This window comes from Gasterosteus aculeatus, chromosome 14 (assembly GCF_964276395.1).
Source record: "Gasterosteus aculeatus chromosome 14, fGasAcu3.hap1.1, whole genome shotgun sequence".
NCBI classification, from domain to species: Eukaryota; Metazoa; Chordata; class Actinopteri; order Perciformes; family Gasterosteidae; genus Gasterosteus; species Gasterosteus aculeatus.
The window spans coordinates 14,058,571-14,064,416 of record NC_135702.1 but is presented as its reverse complement, the minus strand read 5'-3'; the positions used below and the strand labels follow the sequence as shown (position 1 = coordinate 14,064,416).

General features: G+C 44.3%; 1 long non-coding RNA gene across 1 annotated transcript; it reads left to right on the top strand.

Moving 5' to 3' along the window:
* The first annotated feature begins 4,694 nt into the window (after positions 1 to 4,694).
* Positions 4,695 to 5,614, top strand: LOC144388241 (uncharacterized). The gene is made up of 4 exons (XR_013452556.1): positions 4,695 to 4,809; positions 4,900 to 4,977; positions 5,083 to 5,197; positions 5,297 to 5,614. It is a non-coding gene; the product is annotated as an uncharacterized LOC144388241 (long non-coding RNA).
* The last annotated feature ends 232 nt before the right edge of the window (positions 5,615 to 5,846 follow it).

The following is a 5,846-nucleotide window of genomic DNA, read 5'->3' as shown; positions in this document are numbered from 1 at the left end:
CTTATGTTTCTGTGTTGTTACTGACCACCAGCTCCTGTAGCAGAATTTGGACTTCTGTGATTTATACTAGCCTATACTGGTATTTCTATAGCCTTCTATTAAACGTATTATAGCTAATATTAAGGACATATTAATATCAGTTAACCATCTCGAAGACCTGTTACACGACATCCTGAAAAATTCCTGAAACCCTGACGTTGTCACAGAAAAAGCTCCCCAAAAAATGAAAAAACTCTTCCATGGGGAGAAAAAAGGAAGAAGAAGAAACCTTAGGAACAACGGCAGAGGAGGGATCATGAGGGATGTCACGGTTTGACTTTATTTCCTGTTTTAGCTTCACTTCGAGCCTTGTCATACCCTGTGATTGTCTGCCTTGTCCCTGATTGTTTCCACCTGTGTCCAATCACCTGCACCTTCCCAATGTATTTAAGCAATGTGTGTCTCTTGTCGCGTCATTGAATGTCGTTAGTGAATGTTCTACCCTGAATATTGTTCCCGTGTTTTGTAAGTTCCTGGTCCCCTTCCTCTCTGCGTCTTGCCCCCAGGCATTTGGATTTTGATATTTTGATTAATAAAGTTGTTTTCGTTGCACTTAAGCCCTGCTTCTGGCAACCCCACCCCGCTTTGTGACGGCTTTGTGACAGGATCCCTCTTTCGGGATGGACAACCCGCAATGGATGTCATGTGTACACAATGAAGACGTAAAAGGTGTACAGTACGTTCAATGCATACAACAAAAATCCTTTACATATTGAGAGTAGTAAGTGAGTAAGACTGGACCACTGCAGGAACAACCACCATCAGATATAACCACCAGCAACAGAAACCTGCTAGGAGGGAAAGCACAAAGACTTCATGAGAGAAGCAAAGTCAGTGTGTGTTAATGATGACCGTAATATTGTGACTAATAATAATGATAGCACCGGAGAAGAAAATAATATAGTGATGTGCATTAATGAGACGTGAATTCTTATAGGAGAGGGAGGCTCAGTGTGACCCAGGAAACTTCCCAGCAGTCTAGCCCTATAACAACTTGTCTGAGGGCTGGTCCAGGCTGACCTGAGCCACCCCTAACAATAAGCGTTATCAAAGAGGAAAGTCTTAAGCGTTGTCTTAGATGAGCTGACTGTGAGAAAGCTTGATAACTGAAGGGTTTGGCTCCTATCCTACTTTTCAATACTATAGGAACAACAAGTAACCAAGAATTTATGGAGCGCAGCTCTCTACTAGGGCATTATGGTATTATACGCTCCTTAAGATAAGATTGTGCCCAACTAGTAAGTGTCTTGTAAATGAGTAGAAGTTAGTTGCTATATTACTTTTTATGATAATTAATTAAATGATATTCTGCCAGTGCAGCGAAGCTAATACAGGAGAAATATGATCCCTTTTCTTAGTTGTTAATACACATGCTGCAGCATTTTGAATAAACTGGAGAGGTTTATTTGAGCAGCCTGGGTTCAAGTCGAACTGTGCTGGGGCCCCGCCCCCTCATGTTACCACAGTCAACCGGCCCTCGCAAATCATTCCAGACCGATTTCCTTCTGTGTCAATGCAAAGAGGAATGTGTTGGTTAACCATCTCACCATGTTATCAAAGAACCGAGGTTACGTTAAGTAACCCAAAGTTATTTTTATAACTTAGTTCGGTGTTTCACTATGGGAGATATAGCCCCCTCCCGGATTGCATGAAGTTCCCAAAAATTACGCAACGCTGTTTTAAGTGAAATAAGATTCATCTCCATATCAGCTATCCGCTATCAGGATTAGCATCAAGCCCTGTTCTCTTACCCTGTCTAGAGTCAGGGAGATCGGGCTGAGAGGGTGGAATGCATAGAGCAGCTCGGTTGGCCACCAGTGGGCCAGCGCACCCATCCCCAGTGGTGCATTTTTGTCTACCAGGGAGAAAAACTATGGACATTGAGTGTTTTCTCGCAAGACTAAGATATCTACGTCTGCTTGGCTGTATGTCTGCCAGACTTAGGGTTAAGGTAACCCACGTCTGTACCTCTGAGAAATAGTGGATAAAACCCATGGATGCACTGCGCATACTGTTCTGCCCGAGCAGAGAGCCTATTATGAGGTCATGACATGGTTTCATTTTTTTTTATGTTTTGGGGGAGTATTTTGCCCTCGGCCTTTGGCCTGGCTGCTAAAATACAAACTTTATTGCTTGGTGACACTGCAATACCTGCTCTCCTCGATACTCTTTCTCTTGAGCGTGAGAAACTTCAAAAGGCTGCGGCTACAAAACGTACGAGGGATGTCCTTCCTGGTCAAGCAGAGGTCAAAGGCTTTGCCTTCTTTTTTCCCCGAGGGTGCTGGCCTCCCTAATTATTTCAAGAGGAGGACTAGACAGACCCTTGGCTGGGTCATAACCTGCATCCATTACCTCTGCCTTCTGTGCATCACTGAGGCACTGAGGAAAGATTTTGCCACAGGACTCTCTCACTTGATACAGCAAGGCCCATTACACGGCCGCAGCCTTGTACTGCACCGCGTGAGGAGCGGAGGATGAAATCGTTGACTACACAAATCTTATCCCATAGGGCCAGGTTAGGTGACCTAGAGTCTAGCTTCCTGCCAGTCTCCTCCAGGATTTCCCCCTGGTATGCGGACAGCAGAGTCATCGCGTTCAGCATAGCAATACATTCTCTGCAAAACGGAGGCGGTGAGGCGCTCTGTTTTATTAGTCAGGGCGATGTTTGAGGAAGCTAAGAGAGCGGCGGCTTGGGTGGAGGTGGTAAACCACTGATGGCTCCACCTCTGGGGGTCCCGCCAGACCCAGCTCTCCCATCCCTTTGATACATGTCATTTAGCTGACGCTTTTATCCAAAGCGACTTGCTTTACCTTTTTTGCCCAGGGAGCAATTAGGGATCAGGTGTCTTGCTCAGGGACACTTCGGCATGGGACATGGAGCAGCCAGGGTTTGAACCACCAACCTTGCGGTTCCCGGCGCACGATCTCTACTGCATGCGCCACCGTATGGGGCGCCGTTTGTAAAATGTCACATGTTCTAAAATCCTGCGCAGTTTTGCTACATTTAGCATTATCATATGAACAAAAAAGCACGACAATATTCATGTCACAACATTTAGAGAGAAATTCATGTAAATTCATCCAATAACTTTTCCAAGGATAATGTTTGGCAGTAACACAAAGTTGTTAAATAATATAAATGTAAATGATAAATGCTGAATGTAAATCACTGCATGAAAAGTGGGATTTTCGGCAGTATGCGGCACTGTAAATTGTCAGAAATGTTTTTAAAAGGTAAGAAAATCTCTGGTACAAATAGATCAGGCTCAGTAGCCTAATTATAGACTCTTACATTTTAGCTTGAATTGATTTATTTTATTCAAATATGCTAGATTACTGTGTACGCCATTAGCAATGGCAAATGTTGTGTAAAAAAGATACACAAAATAACTTCTTTAAAAAATTAGTTTTATTCAAGGTAAAATGAGCATTCCATGCAAACAACATTTGAATCAGCATGAGGCGTCTGCAGAGATCAGTCTCCTAGAGCTCGACTACAGTGCATAGTGGCAGGACTACAGTGACCTTTTCTTTGGTCTTACTTAAATGCACAGATGATGTATTACCCACACATCTTCTAGCAATGCGCTCAACTGGCAGAAATGATGCTGGGTATGACGTGTCTGTTCCCTGCAAGCCCCAAACTTCTATTGGCTTTCCATAAAAATGTCTGTCCGGGTGGAGATGAAGCCAGGAAACTTGTGCAAGAACATGTTTAAATGCCCTACCCTTTGACACAACATTGACAACTATAAACTGCTTTATAATGGCTGGTCGTAGTTCTGCTAGAGGGTCAAGGACGGGTTCCTCAAAACTGTTAGTGTTTCCACACCACTTAGCATAAACACATGCTGACCTTTCTGCTCTGCATCTATCGATTGAGTAAGTTACATTCATATATGTTACCCGTTTACATGTCATGGCAAAACATTCCACCTCAGTGACACAAGGGTACATCTGATGATACATTGTCAACATTGCATGTATGTCAGACTCAAGATTGTCTGGTGGAATGGAGAAAGAGGCACCACTGTACAGTTTTCTAGGGAAAGTCGTTCTGCTGACACCAAAACACTGCTTTACATAAAGCATATCAGCTGTTTCAAAGTCCCAACCATTTGTCTTCCTAAAATACTGGTCCTTCCTTATAACAATAACCTCGTATGTGATTGACGGACCCTTAGACTCCTCGTCCAATCACGTGTGAGGTCATAGGCATGACTCAGACAGCAGTACCTGCAAGATGAGCATACAAACTATATTCAGAAGAACTGTATCTCCAGTTCCTTTGTTTGGTTTTTGCTGGTTCGTGAATAATGGCGGGACGACGTCTCGCGTTCAACTCGCCTTCAACTCCTCTCCGCGGTCACCAACCTTTCGGCCAGTCCGCAGACAGACGAGAAGAAGCTGCTGAATGATCTCAGTGGATTGTCTCGTCACTCCAACAACAAACTGCCGATATCAACGAGCGGTTTGCTCCACTGGAGCGTTCGGGACTCTCCAGGTTTCTGTCCATGGAGGAGAGGAACCGACTCAAAGAAGAGGAGACGGGCGCACAATCCCAAGATAGCGGTAAGAATACGTTCGATGACTGCAAGCTAAGCTAAAAGTAGCGTAGCCTCAAGCTAAGCTAAGAGTAGCCTAGTAGCCTTACAAGTGAGCAGAAACAGCTTTATTAAAGTGTGTTTTCTTTGCCGTGTCGTTTACAGGAAGCGGTGCGCGTCTTCACAACTCCGAGACGAATTACAGGCGCTACGAACCGGAGCAAGGGTAAGATTTAAAGAATATGCTTTCATTCTGCGGTATAAGGGAATATATACGTATGGATACCGATCATAACTGTACATTTTGTTTTCACAGACTAATCTCGCCTCATAATGAGGCGGTGACCTCGTATTTGCTCCGGGGAAAGTCCAGATTTAGACGACGTCATTGTGTGTAAGTGATACTTTTTACTGTTTCTCCCTCCTTGTTAAATGTTACTGTGACTTGCGTTTGATTTTTTTTTTGTATTCATACCACACTCATTTAATTGTTTTCCAGCCGCCTGTAAGACGTATTTTGAGACGGGACGCAGGAGCTTCAGGTTCAGCCGGAACACTCATTGCGAGCGGAAGCTGCGAAGGATTCAGCGCGGAGTCGAGCGAGAAGAAAGAGGGTCAGAGTTTATTTGCTGACTTTTTTCAGGTGCATTGATAGATGTGTTGTGTCCATACGCATCGCATCGCACTGTACTGATTCATTGTTGTTTTTACAGCTGCTGGAATCGAGACAAAGTGCGCTGGCTGATGACGAGGTGGAAATCCGTCACCGTAGAGCTCACGTCGGACGGAGAGGACGGCGTTGTTGGCGGGGTCTCGGGGTGGATTGTACGGTCGCCCCGCACACACGAGGCGCCTTCACAACAGACCTGCCTCGGAAAACACGGCGCCAGTGACGGTCTACAACCCCGAGGAGGCAAACGGACAGATTACTGAGCTGTAGTTTTTAAACCGCCGTTACCCAAGTGTGGGCAGATCCTCACTTTGTATGTAGTTGTTTGTGTGTTGTTAATAAAGCTCTTTCTTTGCATAAACATGTGGGAAATGTTCATTTTCTCTATAAATTCATTGATGTCCTGGTTGGTATCCTAGTAATAGTGTAGTAGCCTACATAGGATAACCATGAAATGAATATACAGCATAATATGAATATATAAATATATATAAATAAGAGGCGGGTGACCAATAGCGACAGATCTGCCAACCAATCACGAGTGATTGAAAGTTGTGGTTTCATCCAATCATGAACAAGGAAACTCAAGCCTG